Source organism: Aethalodelphis obliquidens, unplaced genomic scaffold, assembly GCF_003676395.1.
Source record: "Aethalodelphis obliquidens isolate GAN/ISIS:26980383/991018 unplaced genomic scaffold, ASM367639v1 scaffold16, whole genome shotgun sequence".
In the NCBI taxonomy this organism is placed as follows: Eukaryota; Metazoa; Chordata; class Mammalia; order Artiodactyla; family Delphinidae; genus Aethalodelphis; species Aethalodelphis obliquidens.
Genome location: NW_020837960.1, coordinates 31,766,561 through 31,790,690, shown reverse-complemented (window position 1 = coordinate 31,790,690; position 24,130 = coordinate 31,766,561). Strand labels below are relative to the sequence as shown.

At 41.7% G+C, this 24,130-nt stretch overlaps 1 protein-coding gene across 1 annotated transcript in view; it reads left to right on the top strand.

The window, feature by feature from the left end:
* The window catches only part of TNFRSF19 (TNF receptor superfamily member 19), a 159,207-nt gene that overhangs the window by 35,830 nt on the left and 99,247 nt on the right, over positions 1-24,130 (top strand). The window contains exon 2 of the mRNA XM_027116691.1: positions 5,378-5,478. The gene's annotated coding sequence lies outside the window, so the exon portion shown is untranslated. The remainder of the gene's footprint in view (positions 1-5,377; positions 5,479-24,130) is intronic.

The following is a 24,130-nucleotide window of genomic DNA, read 5'->3' as shown; positions in this document are numbered from 1 at the left end:
CCGGAGGCGCAGAATGGCCAAAACTGAGAAGAGGGGACCAGCAGTTGACGTCTACTGCAACTGCAGCTGGCGAGGGAACAGAGCAGAGACCACCAGTAGCACTGAATTGAAAAGGGTAGGGGGTGTGGACTCAAGAGGCATTTAGAGACGGATCCTCAGAATTCGACAAGTGCCCCGTGTGCCCGCAGGACTCAGCAGTGCCCTTCTAAGCACTGGGCATTGTTGCAAGCGTGTCACATGTGTTAATGCTGAGTCCTCAGGACAAACTCCCCAAGAAAACCGAGAAGAGAAGGAAATGAAAGAGCAGGTTGAGAGCCAGGTTGCCAAGAGCCTCCAAGGCTCTACAAAGCCGAGACAGGATTCAGAGGCAAAGGGGATTCGTGGTGGCTTTTCAGCAAGATGTGCTCAGGCAGCACAGGGTGGTGAGTGGTGGGTGGGCCCTAGAAACTGGCTTGAACCCCAGTCTCTTATCTACTGGACCTGTCTGCTTGGACCAGTTACAGGTGGATAGTCGTCAGTCCCACCTAGTCCACCTAGTTAACACGTGTAAAACATTGCAAAGGGGGGCCCGGCGTGTGCTGAGCTTAGAGTTACACCTTCAGATCTGGGCTCCAGGCAGGTTAGATGGCAGGTGCACAAGTGAGAGGCCAGGCAGGGCTGCTGAGGTCATCGTAGGCTGGGAGGACACAAAGGTGACCTAAAACGGGAGGGGGTGGATTTAAGAGATACTTAAAGGGAGGATCTCAGAATTCGACAGGGTTGGCTATCTGCGTGAAGCCTCAAGGACGACGTCTCTAAGGTTAGATTGTCAGGAGAATGGGGTGCTAGAGACTAGCACAAGAACAAACCCCTGTTTGGAGGAAGAGGGTGTGTGTGGTGGGTGATTAAGATGGGATCGGATTTGGATGTGTTTAATTTGGTCACTAGTGGAATGCCCAAATAGAGGTACAGAGTAAGCAGTTTCAAATGCTTCCCAAAACACAGGAGAAACAAAACCTATAAGATTTACCCTCTACTATTATTCGCATGGTGAATCTCCACTCAGTCCTCAAAATGTAGCTGCCCCCTCTGTGGACACTATTGTGTTTATCAAATTGCGCTGTATTTGTTTATACGTGTAACTTACTGAGCTCCTTAAGGAAAGTAACATGTCTTGTTTTCATCTTTTTTTTTTTTTTTTTACCGTATTTGGTTGAATTGACAAAGGGATATAAACATCGTCTTTAGAGTGCTGCTAATTTAAATCGCAGAGATGTATGAGGTTCCCAGGGAGGGTGAAAAGAGAGAGGAAACAGAAGACCAAGGGTAAATCTCCCCTTTAGGGGACGCCTACATTTAAAGGTAAGAGAAAGTGGGGAAAGCAGTGAAAATCGGGCACAGAAGGAGAGGTAGCTGGAGAGTAGAGTGCTGCCTCGGATGAGACGAGAGAAGAGATTTAGAAAAAAGAGAGGTCAGTGGTATCATGCCGAGAGAGGCACAGGAGCGGGAAGGAAAACACAAACGCTGTGGGTGCCAGGACACTTGAAGTTGGCTGGGAGGTACACCGGTTAGGGGTTGGGGGAAGGACCGCGGCCTCATTATGGGGGGCCAACATCCAGGGGACGTGGGCTCAGTAGATCCAAGTCTTCTGAGTTCTGAAGGAAAGCCAGAATGCAGGTGCGCGTGTGAATATTAAACCTCAGCAACTAACTCCAGTTCAGAAAATAAAAATGTGATGGCCAGTGCTCTGTGGGGCAGACAAATCCCACCTGCCCTGGAGGCAGCCAGTTTCCAGCACCCAGGCCAGAGTGATGGGGCGGTGGGGGGAGAGGACAGATGCTGAAATGGTGTTCAGTGGTCAGTAGTTGTCAGGACAGGGCAGAAGTCATGTTACAAGGCGAAGCAGTGAGTAGAGCGTTGAGGACACAGAGGCAGGACACACAGCAAGTCATACCTCCTTGTGGTCTCTTGACTTCCTGACCAGGAAGCACAGCCACCTTACGGGCGAGCTTGCCTCAGAGGCACCAGGCGCTCGCTTTCGCTCAGACAGCACGGGGAGTTCCATTTACTCGTTTATGAAAGGAAAGCTCAGCGCAGGGAAAATGGAAGTTATTGTCTCTCTAAAAGCCTTTTCCTCTAATACCTGCAGGGGCCAGATAGCCCAGACTGGATTTAATCAGTTAAGGTCAGAGCCATTAGCATCCATTAAGGCGCTGCTATCTGGGGTGTCTTTTGAAGTTCCGTGTGGACCAGGCAGATGCTTTCAAGTCCTGAAGTGATTTTGTTTTGGCTGCGGCCAGCCAGCGGGGGAGCCAAGCCAGGGCCTCAGGGGACCCAGAATACACTGCAAGCTGGGGCCCCCGCCATCACCCAGCACAGAAAGGGCTCTGAGCGGGGTCTGCTCCAGGAGATGAGTCCAGCCTCTCAGAGGGTCTCTGCTCTGTCAGCACAAACTGAGTGTCTAGGTCAACTTATCCCATCTACAAAATGGAAATGATGGTAATAAGGCTAAAACCTGATCCAGGAGGTTCCTGCATTAATCATAGTGTAACATGAAATTGAGTACTTAATAGAAGTGTGTGTGTGTGTGTGTGTGTGTGTTGAATAGAGAGCTTCCATCTAGTTAAAAAATTTAAAAACTGAGATTTTTTTTCTCTTTAGTCCATTAACTCCAAATCACAGAACAGACAGACGTTACAGACGCGTATCCAATGGGCTGTTTATAACCACATTCTTCATTTCGTTGGAGGCACTCGTAATTGTTTCATTTCAAAGACAGTGCTATTTAAAGGTCATGACAAATCTTATTGGAAAGCTCCAGTAAAGATACGTTATTTCACTGAGCATTTCTGGAAATTACCTCAGAATTGTTCAAGATGGTACAGGGCAGGTTTGCTTCCCTCAGAATGAAGCAAATGGTAATTTAGTAGCTGTGGATTCAAACTAAATAATGTTGCCAAAACAGTAGGAAACATCTCACTCAGGACCTTACCTTAACCAGTGGTGATAATTCTCATTTTCATGAAAGCTAAATACAAGTTAGGGCTCCTGAAGCCCTCTACTAATGCACAGTGGGCTCGTTTAATGTTTCAGCTTTCCACTGCTTTGATGTATGGATTTGTTTACTTTGTCATCATTTTGTTTAAAGACACTCTATGATTATTTGACGGCTATGCCCATTCTTGCCATCCTTGAGATTTTAAAAACTACCTGTCATGGGCAATCACTAGGACCATTCTGCTGAAAGAGAATAATGGGATTAAAATACCACACACATGCAAGGAATATCTAGGAACATAGTGGAGTCGATTTAAATATATACTGAATCAAGGATAAATGCATTGGGTAGAACACAGATACAAGTTCATTCCACTTCAAGGTCTGTGGATACAAAGCACATCTTTCCTCCAGGTAGTGCTTCTGGTGGCGAAGGGCTGGCTTTGGGTGGCCCTGAGACGTCTGTCTCCTTTTGGGTAACTCTGCCCCTGGCAAGGAGCTGGGTGAGGGTCACAGGCATGGCAAACTGTTCCACTGTGAACAGGGATTCTCACAGGCTTAAGAGAAAACTTTTTCTTAGAGCACAGCCCTCTGCCCTCAGATTCCACTTCTCACCTTCACCTGGACCTGCTCATCCCTTCAGAGCAAGGGCCACCCTCCCAGTGATGGGCTCCAGGGAGGGGTGTGGGTGAGAAGGCTACGGAGAAGCTGCTGAAGTTCCCTCCTGGACCACAACCTGGGAATTTTACAGACCTCTCACTGCACCACTTTCACCTTAAAAGGTCTGCTGCAGACTGAATGTGTCCCCCAGATCCCTATGTTGAAGTCCTGACCCCCAAGTGGGGGTATTAGGAGGTGGGCCTTTGGGGTTGATGAGGCCATGAAGGTGGGGCCCTCATGAATGGGATTAGTGCCCTTTTAAAAGAGACCACAGGGAGCTCCCTCACCCCTTCCACCATGTGATGTTACAGCTAAAAGACAACTGTCCGTGAACCAGGACTCCAAGTCTGCCTGCTGGCGCCTTGATCTTGGACTTCCCAGCCTCCAGCACTGTGAGAAATAAGTGTTTGCTGTTTATAAGCTGCCCAGTAGATGGTATTCTGTGACAGCAGCCAAACTGATTAAGACAACACTAGAAATAGAGAACCCCATTCAGGTTTCTCATAATCATAGTTTTTCATAATTAAAATTATGATATGACTTAACAGTGCTTGGTGTCCAGGTGCTTTTAAAATAAAAATGTGATCTCTATAATATTATTATGCTGTAAATAGTACGAAATAGAGTTAGTATGGTTCTTAATAGTCTGCAAAAGCACTTCCCTACAATTTAGCTTGTTCAAGCCTAGAATGGAGGTAACAAACACAAGTGTTCTTACTGTGATGCTCATCTCAGGTGCAGATACTGAGATTTAGAGACATCTGAACTTAATATGTGTCAGAGTTGTCATCTGTCTGACCTACTAAAAGCCATTCTTTCCCACTTCACACCATTATCCTTGATCAAAATTTTGTAAAATTCTTTTGTTATGCAGCCCTGGGGCAGGTGAAGTTTCTCATCCATTTACACAGCCACTGTAAAGCTAAATCAATAGTGCTGGAAACCTGGATCTAATAGAATCCTTTAAAACGTGACAAGCATTCAGTATACCTAAAGTAACAAAAAGAACTTGCTGTAGTATTACTCTGCCACATATAGGCCTGAAAATGCCAGTCTGGGGACAGAGTTAGTGAAACCACTGCCATTTTCTCTGGCTACAGTGGCTGAGTCCTCTGCAAACCACAGAACCCCAGCCCCCAGCATCGCTCCTGCCGGGAGCAAGCGTGCGGTCCATGTTTCCTGACTGTTTGTTGAAACATGCGATTTATTTCTTGCTGAACACTGATTAACGTTGGATTCATTTAAAGTGTTGAATAGTAGACACATCATCAAGCCCACAAATACGTCTCTCCTGTGACTAAACAAAATGTCCACCGACTTAGTATATTTTCCCTCTTTCCTGACTTGCATTCCTATCATGAACAGAAATCCTCTCTAGTGAGCTCTGTGCACCTCGGAAATCTCTCATCACTGTCTTTTTTTCCTCTAATGTCTTTGCCTCAGTTCAGTGACTCCACAATGTTGCTGATTTGATCCTTTCTAAGCTGCTCCGTGAAAGGCAGGCTGCCCGTGTCTACTCACAGGGAAACAACTAGCAAATGGAGTTCCTGAGTTCGTGGAAACCAGCCAAATGCTTCTGGGGCTCCTGCTGGGGCTCCTGCTGGGGCCCGTCCACCTCTGCCGTCACCTAATCACAGTGTTGCTTTTCTCAGGGGACCAGAAACAGCCGTCTTTCTTCTGTCATTCATTATTTCCCTTTTCAAACAGTTTTGAACCATGTTTTCTATCCATCCTCTTACAGAACTGGATCAAATATATTCTTTCACGAGGCTAATCTGAAATGTGGGTCTAGAGTACGGGATCTCGAACAATCCTTCCGGTTCAGAAGACACGGGCCCACAGGTAGGGGAAGGTACCTCTTTTGATTTAAAATTGTTTCATCCAGAGGAAAAAAAAAACGAAAGGGATTACTTAATAATTATTTCCAAGGTCCGTAAAGCCGGCCTCACCCTTAGTAGCAATGCTTTAAGACAGAAGAGGATGAATGGTCAAAACCAGCGGTTCTCAAGTCGAGGGGGCTCTTTGCCTCCCAGGGGACATTTGCAATGTCTGGAGATATTTTTCATTATCTTGACTGGGGCTTGGGAGCAGCTGCTACTCTCTTGTAGCAGGTAGAGGTCAGGGGTGTGGCTGAACATCCTACAGTGCAGGGGACAGCCCCCCCCCCCCCCCGCAAAAGAATGTTGTTGTGTGAGATTGACACCTTCCTGACCACCACACACCTGTCTCTGAACCACACGACTAGGGGAGTTTTCCCAATCTTGCGACGTGGAGAAAATGCATAAGGGTGTGGTGATGCTTATTCCCATTCTCTTCTTACCTGTTGCTGAGGCTGAGAAATAACTCCATGATTGCATGTACATCTGTCCCTTCACTGTTGCTCTTCCCTTTGACAAGATTGTGGGGAATGCAGGCTTGCAGAGGGTTTTCTAAAGACCCATGTAATTTTAGACATTCTGGTCTGGATATATTTTTTCTCTTCATTTTCTGAACTGACTTGACTGTAGATTAATATTGTCTTTACTCTGGTTTTAAGGTCTTAAAAGCAACTATAGCCATTTAGAGGGTATCAGATGTCATTGAGGTGAGTAACCGCGATCATCATTAGATCTGACTTGTGTTCCATCTGCCCACTCTGCCTTAAATTGTAGGCTCCATAATAACTAAATTTAACTTGGAAATGTTTTCTGTCGTGTTTATATAACATGTTTTGACCAGCTCTGCCTAGCAGCAAGCCAGAGGAGAAAACCGTAAATAGATTTTAAAAGTTTTATGATTCAGTGCAAACAGTAATCCACATTCAGGGTTAAACCTTGAAATTCCAGAAAGATTTGAAGGTTTTATAAGGTTTACCTACCTATTATGTTAACTTCTACCTTCTTTAGTATCTAACTTAATTGCTTTGAAAGACAGTTCTTACAATGACTGGTTTTCTTTTGTGTTTAACCTCGATTTTGCCAGTATATGTAGCTGATTTCACTAACTCTCAAGTACTTGCTGCCTTTGGGGAATAATATCTTTAAAACTATAATAGGTGACAGTAAGTCTGCCAGGATGCTGTCTTAGGTGGATAAGATTTCCGTGGTGGAGCTAATTATATAGGACACTGGGTGGTGTAGCATTTAAAATCCAGAACCAGAGTCCGACAGCCTGGGTTCATATTCAGCCTTACCACTGGAGGGTGGGAGTGTAGCCACTTGATTCAATCTCTCTGTTTCCTTGTGTGTAGCATGGGAATAATAATTGCATCTCCCTCACAGGTATTTGTCAGAAGTAAATTAGTTAAATCAGTGGTTTTCAAAGTGTGGTCCACAATCTGGTAGCAGCATCACCTGAGAACTGTTTGAAATGCACATTTTCTGGCCCTGCCCAGGCCCACTAAACCATAAGCCATCCAGGTGGTTCTGATGCACACAGAACTTTGAGAACCACCAAGTTAAGCCACGTCCTAATAAGCGTACAGTAAACCTTAGCTACTATTACCATGCAGTCTCTGTAAGGCTTCTCTTTTCTAAAGCAGTTTATACCACTGTCTACTTATTTCTTTGGAAACATCTATTTCTGACGCGCCCTGGCTTCCGTACCCTCCTGGCTTTCAGTCAAGCCCAAAGCGACTCACCCAGACTCCGGCTCCTCCCTCACCCCTCCTCCTTCCTGGCTCTGGGGACTCCCCACCACCCCCTCCCTGCCCCGCGGTCCCCATCCTTCCTCTGTGAGGCCTGCGCAGACCTCGAGGCAGGGGAGGTGCTCTCTTTGCTTTCCCAGAACATATGACAATGTGAGAAAGGGCACATGCCCTGATGCCAGAAACCACAGGGACGTTTTAATGGTTTCCTTTACGACACAGATCTCCACCTTTGTGGTTCATCACACCGCACAATTGCAGGGGGCACCATTCGTACCATATTCCATGTAACCCTGCCCAGGTGTCTTCCTAAAGGGAATTTTTAGGACAGATAGGGAGGAGAGAAGATGACCTCACAGCCCTGAGAACAGTGTTTTGGTGAAGTGGGGCCCCCGGCACGTCTCAGAGTGCTGGCCTTGCTTGCCCAGCAGAAAGGAAAGGCTCGTTTGGGACTTGGACACCAAGCAGAAAGCAAAGAGGCAGTGTCGTCCTAGAAGGACTTCGGAGGAAGAAAGCCTGGTGTGATACCAGCAGCATCCCTGTCCTCACTCAGCTTCACAGATTAATTTAACTGACAGAAAAAGGAAGAGCAAGCTTCCTTCTGAGGAGTGCAGCACAGAAAGGGGAGGGGAGAGAGTGACAAACACGACCTTGGCCAGGCGACCCTGGGCAACATCAACAGTCATAAAGCATGCTGACAGCACATGCCCTTGATCTTATATGATATGGTGAAAGGGGCACTTCACCTCTGTGGTCTTCCTCCCCAAAGCCCATAGCCCTGGTCTAATCGTGAGAAGAACATCAGATGATCCCATCAGAGGGACAGACCACAAAATACCTGATTAGTGCTCCTCAGATGTCCAGGTCAGCAAAAATAAGGAACATCTGAGAAACTGTCAAAGACCAGGATCGACTAAGGCGCCATGAGGACTAAATGTGACGTGTCCTCGATGGGATCCTGCAACAGAAGAAGACATTAGGAAAAACTAAGGAAATCTGTCCAAAGTATGGACTTCAATAACAGTGCATCAATATTGATTCGTTCATTGTGACAAATGTACCATACTAATGTAAAATGTTAATGACAGGGGAAGAGGTATATGGGAAATCTTTTCAATATCTTCATAATTTTTCTTTAAATCTCAAATATTTCTAAGAGTTAACGTTTGTTAAAAAGAAATAAAATAGTAAGACTTGAGGGGATTCAGCCACTATGGAGAGCAGTATGAGTTTCCTTAACAAACTAAAAATAGAGCCAACATAGAATCCTGCAGTCCCACTCCTGGGCTTATATATATCCAGAGAAAACCATAATTCGAAAAGGTACATGCGCTCCAGTGTTCATAGCAGCACTATTTCCAATAGCCAAGACATGGAAGCAACCTAAATGTCCATCCACAGATGAACAGATAAAGAAGATGTGGTATATACATACAGTGGAATATTACTCAGCCATGGAAAAGAATGAAATAATGCCATTTGCAGAAACCTGGATGGACCTAGAGATTATTATACGAAGTGAAGTAAATCAGACAGAGAAAGACAAATACCGTATGGTATCGCTTATATGTGGAATCTAAAAAAAAGATAAAAAAAATGAACTTATTTACAAAACAGAAATAGACTCATAGCCATGGAAAACAAATTATGGTTACCAGAGGGGAAGGGGGGGCATAAATCAGGAGTCTGGGATTAGCATATACACACTACTATATATAAAACAGATAAACAACAAGGACCTACTGCATAGCACAGGGAACTCTACTCAATATTTTGTAATAACCTATAAGAACTTGAGAAATATATATACATATATATGTATAACTGAATCACTTTGCTGTACACCTGAAACTAACACAACATTGTAAATTGGTTACACTTCAATTAAAGAAAAAAAGTCTTGAGGGGCGAGTGTGACAGTGGGCATACATGACATTCGTGTTGCAGTTCCAGCCAACATTTCTAGCCTTATTTCCTCTATTTAAACCTTACACAGCAGCCAATATGACTATGATTTCCTTAAGGTCAGGATTTTACTGTTTATTCTCCACAGTCTTGCATACAGGATGTGCTTAATTGTTTGAGAAATTGACAGAAGGGAAGAGAGAAGAAGAAAGGGAGAGATATAACCTTTCAGAGAAACAAATGAATTTTCCTAATTTCTTGGAAGATACAAGAGATAAAGCTGAGGTCATAAAGTACAAGTTAAGGAAAATTTCTACCTGAAGAAACTTCTAAAACAGAACATGGTGGTGAGGAAAAGTAGTAGTGTTTAATTCATTATAAAAGATTTAGCAAATCAGTGGGGGAGCACATTGGATTTTAAAGGCTCTGCTTCAAGACATGCAAGCATTTTAAGGTCCTCCCCTAAGTACAAAGCCTGCTAGAGCTCATCAGTTCAAATAAAGCTTTGGTTGTGGTTATCTGCAGGATGTTTTCCTATCATGTCTTGTCTCACATAAGACTCTTTAAACAAGTGCTCTAATGGTCTAGATTTCCTTTGCAGGGGCTGCTGCTGCTGGCCCACCCGATATCCATTCCCTCGCCTTCCTTGCAAAGAACCCTGTCTGTTCAGGAAGCTCCCAGCATGCTCAGGAAAGGTGGGCTCTCCTAGGCCCAGGTGGTTACCTTTGATTGCCCTATGACATCACGGTGATCCCAGTCACCTTTGCCACTGATGGTTTAAGGGTAGGGATGTTACTCATTCTGGTCAAGGATATGAGAGAAGTTTATTGGGAGGGGTGGTTTGCTTACATTGTTTAATGAGTACAGAGTTGCAGTTTTGCAAGATGAAAATGTTCTGGAGATCGGTTGCATGACAATGTGAATATACTTAGCACTACTGTACATTTAAAGATGGTTAAGATGGTAAATTTTGTTAAGTGTATTTTACCACAATTAATACTTTAAAAATATATATTGAGTATTCCAGTCTATAAACACAGTGTATCTATTTGTTCAGATATTCTTTTGTTTCTCACAGCAATGTTTTGTTGTTGGTGGTGGTTTTGGTTTTTTTTGTGGTACGCAGGCCTCTCACTGTTGTGGTCTCTCACTAATGTGGCCTCTCCCGCTGCGGAGCACAGGCTCTGGACGCGCAGGCCCAGCGGCCATGGCTCACGGGCCCAGCCGCTCCGCGGCGTGTGGGATCTTCCCGGACCGGGGCACGAACCCGTGTCCCCTGCACCGGCAGGCGGACTCTCAACCACTGCGCCCCCAGGGAAGCCCCCTCATAGCAATGTTTTTTAGTTTCCAGTGACCAGATTTTACAATATTTTGTTAAATTTATTGCTAGGCACTTCATGGTTTTTATGTCATTGTAAATGGTGGTGTTCAAAGACAGTTTTACTACTTCCTCTTAATTTGTATTTCTTCCTTCCATCCTGCCTTCCTTCCTTCTCTTCTTTCTTTTTTGGCGATGTTGAGCTCAAGTGGGGAGACAGGCATCCTTGCCGTCCTCCCAGTCTTAGAGAGAAAATGTTCAGTCTTTCTCCATTAAGTATGTTGTTAACGCTAGGTTTTTCACAGATTACCGGATGGAGGAAGTTCCCTTTTATTCCTAGTTTGTTTAGAGTATTTATTATTAGTGGGTGTTGCATTTTGTCAAATACTTTTCCTTGCATGCACTGAGATTATCTGGAAGTTATGTGTATTCTGTTAATATGGTGAAGTATCTTATGATCTTTAGCCATCCTTAGATTCCCAGCAGGAAACCCACTTAACCATGATGCACTATCCCCTTTATGTATTAATGTGCTTGATTGGCTAACATTTGCTAAGGATTTTTTGCCTCTGTGTTCACAATATATCTTTGTAAATGGCTGTCTTTTTTCTTGTAATGTCATTTTCTGGATTTGGTATCTGGACAATACTTACATCATAAAATTAAGAAGTATTCACTTCTGTATTTTCTCAAAGGTTGATAGAAAGGCTTTGGGTAGAATTCAGCAGTCCAAAACTATCTGAGTCTGGAATTTTCTTTATCGAGAGATTTAACCACAGATTAAAATATTTAATAAGCATAGCCTATTCATATTTTCTGTTTCCTCTTGAATCATGTTGGTAGTTTGTGTCTTTTGAGTGATTTGTCCATTTAAAGTTTTTTAATTTATTGGCATAAAGTTGTTCACAATATCTCATTATCCTTTTAATATCTGCATGATCTGTATGATGACCCACTCTCATTCCTAACATTAGTAATTTGTCTTTTCTTCTTAACCACTCTAGCTAGAGATTTGTAGATTATACTGATAATTACAGAAAATAGCTTTTGCTTACACTGATTTTCTCTACCGTTTGGTTGATTCCTAATGTATGAATATGTGCTCTGGTCCTTATTTTTTTTCCTTCCTTCTACTTTGGGTTTCATTTGTTCTTCTTTTTCTAGCCTATATAATACCTCTAAATACTACTTAAACTGCACCTTACAAATTTTTATATATTGTGTTTTCATTATCAACAGTACCATGGGTATTGTTTGATTTCCAAATACTTATAGACCTTGCATTTTTATTCAGTTTGGCAACCTCTAACTTTTAATTCAGTTGTTTAGATAATTTTTTTTACAAGTCTGCCCATTTGGGTTTAAATCTGGCATGTTGCCGTCTATTTTTTCATAACTCATCTGTTCTTTGCTTGTTTATTCTTTTATTCCTGCCTCCTTTCGGATTAATTTAGTATTTTTTACATATTCTCTTTTATCTGCATTATTGACTTATTGGCTATTCACCTTTTATTAGTATTAATATTTATTAGCTACTCTATATTTTACAATAAATATCTTTAACTTTTGTCTTTTCTTCAAATAATATTGTAACTTTTCACATGTAATGTAGGAGCCTATAACAGGATACTTCCCTTTCACTCCATCGCATTCTCTGTGCTGCTGTTGTCAGACATTTTACTTCTACATTTATTACAAACTACACAACACATTCTTCTTTAAACTGTCGTTTACGTTTGCCGATACATTTCCCATTTCTGATGTTTTTCTCTCCTTTTTAAAATTCAAGTTACTGATATGATTTTACTTCTTCCTGAGGAATATCTTTTAATATTTCTTACAGTACAAGCTGGGGAAAAGTCTTTCCAGATTTTGTTTGTCTGAAAATCACCATTTTGTCTTTATTTTTGAGGAATATTTTCACTGGATATATACTCCTGTGTTCCCACTTTTCTTTTAGGAATTTAAAGATGTCTTTCCGTTGTTTTCTGGCTTTTACTGGTTATGATGAGAAGGATGGGACATTCTTAATTTTGTTCTTGGTACATAATGCTCCCTCCCACCCCGGGGCTGCATTTAAAATTTTCTCTTCATCATTGGTTTTCAGTAATTTGAGTGTGATGTGCCTTAGTATGTTTTTTTTTTTTCATGTTTCTTCTGCTTGGAATTTATTGAGCTTATTGGTTTATAGTTTTAATCAAATTTTGAAAATTTTGACTCTTATTTCAAAAAAATTTTTCCTGCCCTCTTCTCACTCAAATAATATGTTAAATCACTTATTTTCCCACGTCACTAAAGCACTGTTCATTTTTGTCCAGTCATTTTTTTCCCTCTCTCCATGATTCAATTTGGAGTTTCCATTGCTATGTCTACAGTTTCACTTACTTCCTTCTGCAGTGTTTAATCTGCTGTTAATCTCAGTGAGTGAGTTTTCTCTTTCCAGGTATTGTAATTTTCAACTCTAGAAGTAATACGATATATGTACATCTGAGTAAGTTCTTCCAGGTCTAAAGCCCAGAAGACAGTAGGACTCACACTGTTGGTTTCCCCTCCCTCCAGAATCACACCCCTGTGCTCTCTGTGGTCCAACATCTTCAAGCAGTTGTTTCAAAAATTTTGTCTCCTTTTCTGGTTCTCCATGGCAGAAGGCCAAGTCCATGACAACGATGACAGCATGACTGAAAGTGGAAGTTGTTGATAAGCTTTTAACACACTAATTATATAACCTTCTTCCCCTTACCCACCTTTTCTTGTTTTCAGTTTCTCCTACTAGAATGTAAGTTCTGTAAGGTCAGGGAATTCAGTCTGTTTCCTTCCTGCTACATCTCCATTACCTAAAATATACCGTAAATATTTGTTACATTATTGAATCAGTTATTTATTTCTTTATGCAATTTGAAGTACTTTAGCCAAGCAAGAATGACACTGTATTTGTTCCAGTAAACTCAGGTTTTGACATGGCACAGTCCATATTCGTGATCATGAGTCCACATTCAGGGGTGTTTAGCTAGTATGACATCAGTCAGCATGTGAAGCGTCACTAATTAGCAAAATGTATGTGAAAAATGGGCTCTCACTGGTGAAATTAAAGGTATTCAGAATATGGGGATAGGCTAGCATATTTCAGAGACATTCCTCACCCTTATAGGACATAAGAATTCAGTGAGGCTGTAGTCTGAACCCTTAGTGATAGTATGACGCTTAATCTTTTTTTTTAATTAATTAATTAATTTTGGCTGCATTGTGTCTTTGTTGCTGCGCACAGGCCTTCTTTTGTTGCATTGAGCGGGGGCTACTCTTCGTTGCGGTGCACAGGCTTCTCATTGCGGTGGCTTCTCTTGTTGTGGAGCATGGACTCCAGCACCCGGGCTTCAGTAGTTGTGGCTTGTGGGCTCTAGACTGCAGGCTCAGTAGTTGTGGCACACGGGCTTAGTTGCTGCACGGCATGTGGGATCTTCCCGGACCAGGGCTCGAACCTGTGTCCCCTGCATTGGCAGGTGAATTCTTAACCACTACACCACCAGGGAAGCCTGAGGCTTAATCTTTAAACAGTCCTGTCTCCAGCCATTTCTAGGCAAATGTGTTTGCCTGACAGCAACTATGGAATGTTGTCATGCATTTTATGCAGAGCACTCAAATGTACAGAGAGCTGGAATTTCATCTAGATTAGAGAACCAGTTTCATATCTACTTTTTAATCAGTATCTGTTTAGTAAATGTTAGTATGTGTGCAGAAGTTGGCCTAAGATATGCTTTCATTATAGCTGGTAGGGAGGTTTTGGGGCAATAGCTAACCTTCTCCCACCACAAACTTTTCAGGGGTTCCTGATTTCTACTAAATAGTAGCTAAGAGTTATGTGTAATCAAATTCACTTAGATTAGTTTGTGATTGACCAACTTGATTTATTCCGAAGAAAGTTAACTTAAGAAAAATCTAGTAAGGTGATTCATCTCATCAGTAGATAAAAGGAGGAAACTCTCATGATCATGTTAGAAGATGTATCACAGCTTTGACATATAATTTCTAACAAATTCATGATTTTGTAAAAGTTTTGCAAACAAGAAATGGAAGAGACCTTCTTTAACTTGAAAAGTATTATACCCAAATCTAAGATTAAATAAACTTACAGAATAAAATGAAAACCAAGGAATAGTTTTTTTAAATATTTAATGTATATGTGATACTATAGATGTAGCTTTACGAATCAGTGAGAAAAGTATGAAGTATTCAACCAATTTTGCCCCTTTTACTACCTGGAAGGAATTGACTTTTTGTTTTTTTCTGTGGTAATCTTAAGGTCCTAGCAATCTTTGATTAAAAAGTCTGAACTACTTTAACAGAACACTAAAAAGCTGAATACCTCATCTCTTACTAATAATATCTCAGATACAATCTTATTGTGTGCAAATAGTTACGTTGCATATACTGGGATAATTGGCAATCCCCTGGGGGAAATGCATCTATTTCATTCCATGCACAAATGCATTTAAAAATCTAAGTGTAAAAAGTAAAAGGCTGAAAACTAGAAGGAAGCACTAGAGAATATCTTTATAACTTTGGAATAGGTTAAATATCCCTTAAACAAGACAGAAAAAGCAAACACCTTATCCATTCATCAGAAAGATTTATAAATTTCATCACATTAACATTCTTTAACTTCAGTATAAAAAAATAACTTAGGCAAAGATAAATGGTAATTGATACACATACAACCGGCCACAAATTAGTATCAAAATTTACGTGTAACATTCAGCAAATCAATAAGTAAAAGACAAACTATGGCAGAAATTGGCAAAGTATATGAATGGGTAGTTCAAAGAAGAAGAAATAGAAATCGCTAGTAAGCATTTGAAAAGATATTCAACCTCACTCGTAATCAGGGAAATGAAGCTAAAAATAATGAAATATTATTTCATACTTATCAGCTGGCCAAAGCTTAAAGCCAAGCATTGGTTGAGGAGTGCTGGGAACCAGAACAGCCTCTTGGAAAGCAAGTTGGCAACAGCTAACAAATCCCTAAATTCCACGTTTAGATCCCCTTGTGAAGCTCTCGTATATGCGTACTTAGAGCTGTAGATAAAGACGTTTAGTGGATGTCCATTGCAGCATTTTGTAACAGTGAAAAGCTGGAAGCAACCTAAATGCTCAGCACCAGGGCAATGAATAAATGTTAGACATTAAGATCTATATGGCCGAGATGATTCTCAGCGCCAAGAACCATGCCCAGCTCTTAGTAGATGCTCAATTAATACTTGTTATATATACGAGTAAGTGAATTCTAGTACGTTCACACCGTCTTGTGTCATACACCACATAAAACAACCTACATGCAAAAACATCAATGAATCTCAGAGAAAAGACTGCAGAAGAATTTGTGGAGCATAAATCCGTACATGTAACTTTCAAAGCACACGTCTTCTCACCTAACACTCCATATATTTCACTTCGTATTTACTGTCTGTCCCTGCACTCTGTCAAATGTCAGCTCCAGGAGAGCAGGAATGTTTGTCTGTTTTATTTACTGCTGAATCCCCAGAAACTGGAACATTGCCTGGTGCAGAGTAGGCTCAGAATGAAATATAAAGGCACAGCGGTCAGGAGGCTGACCTCTTTCAGGACAGTGATTGCCTCTGGGGACCGAGAAATGTGGGTGGAACGTGGGGATGGCTCCAAATATATTTTGTACTGTTCTGTGTTTTAATCAACAACAAAAGAATAGAAGCAAATGTGGCAAATGCTGGCATTAAACAAATCTAAGTGACACATCTTGTTGTCTGTTATATAATTTTTCATATTCTTTAAATTGATGAATAATATCTGTATAACAAAACACAATCATCTCGAATGTATAGCTTGATGAGATTTTATACACGTGTATGCCCACGTGATCACCAGCTAAATTAACATTCACATGTTCGGCACCCTGTGAAGTTTGCTTGTGCTCCTTCAGGTTCATACCACTTCTGACCCAGACAACCACTATCCTGACTTCAGTAACTAGTAAATCTGCCTGTGCTTGATATTCATATGAATGGCTTCATACAGCACATGCTCTGTTAGTCAACTTAATTTCATTGAGATGTATCCATGTGCTTGCATGTAGCAGTAGATCACTTTTTTAAAAAATGTATAGTATTCCCTTGCGTGAATAGATCACAATTATTTATCTGACCTTCTATGGTGGGAGTTTGATTTTTTTTCCCCTAGTTTTGGGCCTTTATGCATAAAGCATCTATACATTTCAGGAACATATTTGTTTGGGTACATATGCTTTCATTTCTCTTGCATAGATCCTGGAACTAGAATTTCTGAGTCTTAGGTTAGGGATATGCTTGGATCTGGTAAAAACTGCCGAGTGGTCTTCTGAAGTGGTCGCACCATCAACACCAGTGGTGTCTGCGTTTCAGCTTCTCCAGTCCTCACGAGCACCTGCTGCTACTGTCCGTCTTCTTAGGTTTTAGCCATTCCGGTGGCTGTGGCAGCTTCTTGTTTAAGGTTCTAATGTGCATTTTCCTTCTTTTTTTATTATTATTTTTTACATTTTTATTTTATACTGGAGTACAGTTGATTAACAATGTTGTGTTAGTTTCAGGTGTACAGCACAGTGATTCAGTTATACATGTACATGTATCTATTCTTTTTCAAATTCTTTTCGCATTTAGGTTATTACGAAGTATTGAGCAGAGTTCCCTGTGCTATACAGTAGGTCATTGTTGGTTATCTATTTTATTTATTTATTTATTTATTTATATTGGAATAGAATTGCTTTACAATGTTGTGTTATTTTCCACTATACAATGAAGTGAATCAGCTGTATGTATACCTATATCCCCTCCCTCTTGGACCTCCCTTCCCCACATCCCATCCATCTAGGTCCTCACAGAGCACTGAGCTGAGCTTCCTGGGCTTTACAGCATGTTCCCACTAGCTATCTGTTTTACCATAACTGAAAAGGACACATGCACCCCAGTGTTCATTGCAGCACTATTTACACTAGCCAGGTCATGGAAACAACCTAAATGTCCAACAACAGATGAATGGATAAAGAAGATGTGGCACATACATACAATGGAATATTACTCAACCATAAAAAGGAACGAAATTGGGTCATTTGTAGAGAGTGGATGGATCTAGAGACTGTCCTACAGAGTGAAGTAAGGCAGAAGAGAAAAACAAATATCGTATATTAACGCATATATGTGGAATCTAGAAAAATGGTACAGTTGAACCGGTTTGCAAGGCAGAAATAGAGACACAGATGTAGAGAACAAACATATATACAAGGGAATATTGCTCAGCCATAAAAAGGAATGAAATTGGGTCATTTGTAGAGATGTGGGTGGCCCTAGAGTCTGTCATACAGAGTGAAGTAAGCCAGAAAGAGAAAAACAAATATCGTATATTAATGCATGTATGTGGTTATCTATTTTAAATATAGCAGTGTGTACATGTCATTCCCAAACTCCCAATCTATCCGTCCCCTCCTTCCCCTCTGGCAACCATAAGTTCGTCCTCCATGTCTGTGCATCGGTTTCTGTTTTGTAAATAAGTTCATTTGTATCATTTTTTAGATTCTGCTTATAAGCAATATCATATGATGTTTGTCTTTCTCTGTCTGACTTAACTTCACTTAGTATGATAATCTCCAGGTCCATCCATGTTGCTGCAAATGGCATTATTTCATTCTTTTTAAAGGCTGAGTAATATTCCATTGTATATATGTACCACATCTTCTTTATCCAATCATCTGTCAATGGACGTTTAGGTTGCTTCCATGTCCTGGCTATTGTAAATAGTGCTGCAATGAACATTGGGGTGCATGTATCCTTTCAAACCATTTTTTTCTTTGGATATATGCCCAGGAGTAGGATTGCTGGGTCATATGGTAGCTCTATTTTCAGTTTCTTAAGGAACCTCCATACTGTTCTCCATAGTGGTTTTACAAATTTACATTCCCACCAACAGTGTAGGAGGGTTCCCTTTTCTCCACACCCTTTCCAGTATTTATTGTTTGTAGACTTTTTGATGATGGCCATTCTGCCTGGTGTGAGGTGATACCTCACTGTGGTTTTGATTTGCATTTCTCCAATAATCAGTGATGTTGAGCATCTTTTCATGTGCCTCTTGGCCATCTGTATGTCATCTCTGGAGAAATGTCCATTTAGGTCTTCTGCCCACTTTCTGATTGGGTTGTTTGTTGTTTTGATATTGAGCCACGTGAGCTGTTTGTAAATTTTGGAGATTAATCCCTCGCCAGTTGCACTGTTTGCAAATATTTTCTCCCGTTCTGTAGGTTGTCTTTTTGTTTTGTGTATGGTTTCCTTTGCTGTGCAAATTCTGAGTAATAACACTGAGCACCTTCATTTACTTGTTGGCCTTGGGAGCCCACTTTTGTGAAGCGCCCCATCTAACAATTAGGTTGTTTGCCTTTCTTATCATTTGTAAGAATTCTTCATCTGTTCTGAGACAGGCTCTTCAGGTCCTCATATCGTGAATATCCTTCCCTAGTCTGGCTTGCTTTCCACGTTCTTAATGATGTTTTTTGGTAACTAGAAATTTAGAATCTTGGTAAGATCCACCTGCATGTTTTTGTATATTTAAAATATTTTGTAATTTAAAAATTTTAATTGAAAATAACAAAGAGAGGGCTTCCCTGGTGGCGCAGTGGTTGAGAGTCCGCCTGCCGATGCAGGGGACACGGGTTCGTGCCCCAGTCCGGGAAGATCCCACATGCCGCGGAGCGGCTGGGCCCGTGAGCCATGGCCGCTGGGCCTGCGCGTCCGGAGCCTGTGCTCCACAACGAGAGAGGCCACAACAGTGAGAGGCCTGCGCACCGCAAAAAAAAAAATAAAAAAAATAACAAAGAGAGAAGGGCCTTTTCCTTTTCCTCCCGGTTAGAACATATGGTTGGAAGGATCCTTCCTCCCTCCCTCCCTTCCTTTCCTTCCTCTTCCTTCCTTCCTTTTTCCCCTTCTTTCCTTCTGTATTCCTTCCTTTTTTCTCTTCCTTCCTTCATTTGCTATATATTCCATGACTTGTCTCTAACTCCAGGATCAGCATGGAGGGTAAGCTCTTCCTGCTGTCTGCGGCCCACCCCTCCTTCCCCTCTGCCCTCTCCCCTGTGAGCCTTCCTTGGGGGCAGAGGCAGGTCTTCCTCCCTGGGGACTGGGAACACGCAGGCCTGGAGGGGAGTGGGGGTGAAGGCCCAGCGCGCAGCCCCGCAACCCCATGCACCCCAAAGGAAGGGCAGGCGGGTGGCAGGTGCTGTTGCATAGGGCAGGCTGCTCCCGCCCCACCGAGTTTCTGAAAAGTGTCCCCGGGGCATAAATGCTGGGACAAACTGTGTGGAGAGGCGGGGCGGCCCGGACACACTCACGTGTGGAGAATAATACCACAGAATTTATAGAGGAAAAACAGAGATAACATAGTACAGCATAAGGCATAGCTTAGAAAAGAGAATACATGCTAATCTACGCATCAAAAGAGTAATAGAATCTAGGGGATCAAATTTGAGAAACAGGTCATTCCTAACGGAAATTAGTCATTTATTTATTCAGCCACTATCTATCGGCCATCCACTGTGCCATACCCCACGTGAGATGCTGAGAATTACTAGTAGCTCCTAAAAGGCATTGATCCAGTCGCTAAAGGAGCTCAAAGGGCAGGGCTGGAGCCACATTATGAAATATACAATACGACAGGTACCATTGCTTTTCTTAATCTTCCTTTGCAAGCTTCTCCCAGCTGCTTTCCCGTCTCTGTGGTTCATCTTTGAACTTTAGACACCAGAACTAAAAATTTATTATAGGAAATATATATATAGTTAGTGTAGTTGTGTCTTAGTGAGAATTTAGGTCTCCCAATAGTATTCCCGTTTTAAAGTTTATCTATTTTAATTGAATACATAAATAGTTACGTCTTAGTGGGAATTTAGGTCAGCTATCCTCTCCCAGTAGTATTCCTGTTTTAAAGCTTATCTACTTCAGTTAAAATGGTTGACTGGCTCCAGTAAAGAAATCAGAAGAAGGTAGAAACAACCCATCAGCAGACGATGACGATAAAAGGTCCTTTCTGTTACTCCCTCCTCCCAGGTAAACTATCTCACATTTTATTATAGTTAGGAACTTGAAAGGCCAGTTTATTTAACTGTGTGCTTGAAATAACCTCAGAGTGAAAAGGAAAGTCTTGAGCTGGATCAGACGCTCCACGGATTTACATCACGGAACAGCAAAGGAATATTTCCTCTGCAGTCTGCTTCTCCAGAGAGGACCGCTGGGCTGCGCAGAGCAGTGTTTGTTTACAGGAGTAAGTTGATATAGTTGAGAGGGTCCAGAGCAAGGCACCAAAATGATCAAAGGAGCGGCTGTGCATTAAGGTCAAAAGGCCTGGCAGAGTGTAGACTGGCCGAGCAATGGTGGAGAGGGAGGGGATGCTGCCTGGGTGCTCGATAAGAGTTCTACAAATATTTGAATGGCGTTAACACCCGTGAAGGCAAGTCCTTATTCTGCTTCCTTGGAGGTGACATAATGTGAAACAGTAAAGGTAAAAGTAAAGAAAGAACAAAGTACCCAGAATATCAGGAAATATTTCCTACGAATAACAACTGAAGTTTTTGAAAAATGTCAAACATTAGATCCACTATGCCCATAGTAGAAACTGACCATGAATAACTTCCCTTGTTTGAGAATCATTGTCTTTCTTACCTTATTACCCAACATTGGATGCTTACTAACCCACCTTCTTCTACCTGTTGCTCAAATTCTTTCATATCCTTAGAGATCCCATCAGTGACGTTGTACCTACTTTTTGGCAGAATGTGATTTACGTAGCCAAGTTATATAGACATATACAAATAAGAAGCTTCTAAAGTGGCCATCGCTGTATGGTTCCATACGTAGCATCTTTGTTAATCAAGGAAGGCAAAGGTTAGAATCACAGGGTTTTAAGAACCAGAAGCAAGCTTGAGGGAACCACTGTCATCAGAGAGGCTGGTTGACTTCTCCAAAATGCACCCGCCTGATGACTGAGGAGAGAAAAGAAGCAGGTCTCACCATCGTGGGGCCTCATTCCCAGTCTACGGCAAAAACTTTTTCTTTCCAAAAATGCAGTGCTCTCTGACTCTATATGACAGTCTCAATTTCATTTTTCTTAAAGCTACAATTAGGAAATTTTAGGAAATGTTTCTTTGCCAGATTTCCAAATTCTCCCACTTTTATTATTGCTAAGAAGAGATCTATTTAAATTTGCACATTAGGTTCATTCACAGTACAGCTCTTGTCCTAATGGGAAGATGACTTTGGACAAGACTTCCCTGAGTGTCGGCCCATCACGGTCCTCCACACGGCGAGCAGCTGGAGCCGAGAGGGATGGTTTCTCCCTCGACGCAGAGGAGCAGCCCTGCTCCGCACAGCTTCTCTATGGAGATAGAGCTTCCCGTTGGGCACACCTAAGTCTGACGTAGGAGGACCGAGTTGCCAAGAACCCTGTAACAGTCTCCCCAGAGTCTGGGACAGTCTTACCAAGGGAAGTGTTGAAGGTTGGGACTATGGTTCTTTCTTTCTACCTAAGAAATTGACTAGTGGCGAGATGATTGTGGTGAGCGAACTGCATCGCACAGTGATGCATGGTACATTTCACCCCCTGATCTCACCCTCCACTGACTGTTTGGATCTCGGCGCTGAGCTGGTCTTGGGGTCGGCCAAGATGAGTGACTCGTGGTTCCTGCCTTCCAGGAGCTCAGGGTCTGATGTGCAAAGTGGAAACAGAGACCAATTTATAGCACTGTGTGGTGGGGAGCTATGATAGGGCCAGCACGTGCTGTAGAGATAGAGAGTCCCACAGAGATGAGTACTGCCGACGGAATATGTGTTTTTGCCGACGGAATATGTGTTTCTTATTGTAAATCACATCATACATACAAATGCTGAAAACCCTTTAGTATGTAAGCTACTCTGGAGGTGACTTGCTAGCTTGACATTGCTGGTAAAATCAAGGAGACTAGCTCGGAGAAGTCAGGCTTCCTCATCATAACACGAAATCTAGAAATCGGGCAAAATAAAACGTACAATTGTTTCATTGTGCATTAACATGCAAGGGTAGATACTGGAGGAAGAGAACAGGAAATGAAGTGAGAAATGAGGATAGAAGGGAAAACATGTAAAATAAAACAAAGTAAAATACAATACAGCAGAACAAAATAGAAGAAAGTAGAATACGTCAGAAGAGTCTGTAAGCAGATAACAGTGTGCCTGGAGCTAAGAATAGCGATTGACTGTGTTAAATGCGTATACAAACACGGAACATCCGCAGTAGCAGATTTGGAGACAATATTTGCAACATATACAACATAAATTATTATTTATAATACGAAAATTATTGTTTCAAATCAATCAGAACACATTAAATAAGAGAAAAAGACAGGAAATCACAATAGTGGAAACACAAATGACCAATAAATATGGGAAAAGTTGCCTCAGTTCACTTGCAGTTAATACGGAATGCAGATTAAACTGAGACCATACTGTTCACCTGTCTAACTGGCAAGAAAAAAGTGGAAAATACCGATAAGTCCTGTGTGAAGCAAAGGTGAAGGTTGGGGTAAAAGAGCTCATTTTTATATGCTGCTGGCAGTAATACTAAATGATAAAAACATTTTGGGAGAGTGATGCAGAGATACCATAAAATGCTGTATCATTTCACCTAGCAATGTTCTAGGAGCCTTTCCTAAAGAAATATTAGCATTTTCTGGCAAAGATATTAACTATGGCACTGTTTACAATAACAAAATAATTGGGAATAACTTAATATCCACTAATAAGGAAATACCATGCTAGCATTCTGATATATTTAGTGTACAAAAGGTAAGTTTTAAAAACAATAGAGCAGAATATAGCAAAACCACATTTTTGTTTAAAAATAGGTAAATGTGTGTGCGTGTGTGCCTGGTGTGGTGCATGTGTGGTATATGTGTGTGGTGTGGCGGGTGTGTGTGCAGTGTGTGTGGTGCAGGCATGGTGTGGTGTGTGCACAGTGTGTGTGCATGGTGTGGCTGGTGTGGTGTGTGTGCAGCGTGTGCACCTGCAAAGACGCACGTTTGGAAGGGCTCCCATCACAGGGCTGGCAGAGTTGGCCTGTGTAATGGGATTAGAATGGAAGGAAGGAAGGGAGTTCCTTTTCACTGTACACATTTCAGTGTACTTTGAATTTTTATTACAGATTCCTGTACCGATGTTCTGATCTGAGTCACATTTCTCTTTTCATGCTAGACCTTTAGAGAGGAAATCGTGCAATTTCTATTCAAATTCCAGCACAAGAGACCTTTTTCTTAGCAACCTCATTTGAGGACAGTGTCTTATTTTGCAGTCTCTCCCCCAGTGTCAGAGGTTCCCAATAAAGGGAGTGATTTTCAGAGAGATTTGTTTCCTAAAGCTTTGCATGTAGATGTGATTATGAGATAAAGCAGCAGCAACACATTTCCTGTATTAAATATCACACTGAAGTAGCACTTAAGATACCGACCAGAAGGTTAAACAAACATGAGTGGAAGAACACGCTTGTCAGAAACCAGCTTGCTAGCTGCCTTCTCCATTCAGGATTTGCCAGTAATGAAAAGCTTCTTGATTTTTAAATTTTTTAAAAATTTTATT